This window comes from Gavialis gangeticus, unplaced genomic scaffold (genome assembly GCF_001723915.1).
Source record: "Gavialis gangeticus isolate Ggan-Ray unplaced genomic scaffold, GavGan_comp1, whole genome shotgun sequence".
In the NCBI taxonomy this organism is placed as follows: Eukaryota; Metazoa; Chordata; order Crocodylia; family Gavialidae; genus Gavialis; species Gavialis gangeticus.
The window spans coordinates 27,290,873-27,292,029 of NW_017728993.1; the positions used below are offsets into that span (position 1 = coordinate 27,290,873).

Genomic DNA, 1,157 nt, shown 5'->3' on the forward strand with positions numbered 1-1,157 from the left:
TGCAGTCACCCAAAAATTAGCCATAGCTGCCTCATAGCAGCACTGCTACCACCCGTCCCGAGCACAGCCCCGGCCCAACCCTCCCCCCGCCAGGAAGAGCCCCAGCCCAGGCCCGCAGCAGCAGCCCACCCTTGCCTTATATGTAGATCTGAGGGCACACCCCCCCCATGCCCTTCCAGGGTGTGTGTAGCGGCAAGAGCCACCACTCCTCACTACACCCCCCAGTGTCCCACACCCCACCTCGGCTATGCAGCACCTGCCCAAGCCCTACTCCCTCCCTCACTACTGGGGCCTCAATCTACAGCCCTCCCCCATGTCCCTTCCCTTGCAACCGACTTACCAGCTAGACCTGGCTGCTCTCCATGTTGCCAGGCTGCACTCCTGGCCACCTGTGTGCTGTGCTATGGCTGCACGCATGCACAGGGCATTTAATCAGCAACATTATTGGCCACATCAGCCAAAAAAAGCTGGTTGCCGATGCAGTAAATTTTCCTTACATCATTGCTTATCCAATATGGGATGATGTATCAGTGCATCTCTACAAACAAAGACTTAACACAAATCTCCAATTCACCTGCTGGTGCTACCACAGACTTAAGCACCAGTATCTATTGGAAAGGAATAGTCAGTTCCAAAGCTAACCCTTAAATAAAGCATTAGCCTTGCATTATGTAGATGCAAGGTATATATATTATCAATTTCTAAAGCTGTTCCAGCTGTGGTGCAGGGACCTAAACATGACTGTGAGACCTGTCTATTCCAGAGTGCAGAATCACTTCAACTAGACACAATGAGGAGGTATATGATGAAGGCTCATCTATCTATGTATCTATCTATATATATATTTTTCCCTGGGATATATTCATGTCTAACAGGAAGTCCCACTCATCAGGAATCATAGAAATGAAGCGTTAGAAGGGACCTTGAAAGACCAAGTCCAACCCCCTGCTCTGGGCAGGAATACTGCTGTGATCAAGTGATCCTATCAAGGTGTCATCCAGTCTCCTCTTGAAGCCTTCCAAGGTTGGAGACTGCACCACCTCCTTGGAAAGTCTATTCCAGATTCTGGTCATCCCAGACATGAATGAGCCACTTCCTTTCTACAAGCCTTTGAGCTGCAGATAGATTCACATAGTGCCTATATCTTACTCTGCACC

General features: G+C 49.4%; 1 protein-coding gene across 7 annotated transcripts in view; it reads right to left on the minus strand.

Annotated features, from left to right (window-relative positions):
- Positions 1-1,157, minus strand: part of ST3GAL3 (ST3 beta-galactoside alpha-2,3-sialyltransferase 3) — a 313,721-nt gene that overhangs the window by 287,875 nt on the left and 24,689 nt on the right. The gene's annotated exons all lie outside the window — the stretch shown is intronic.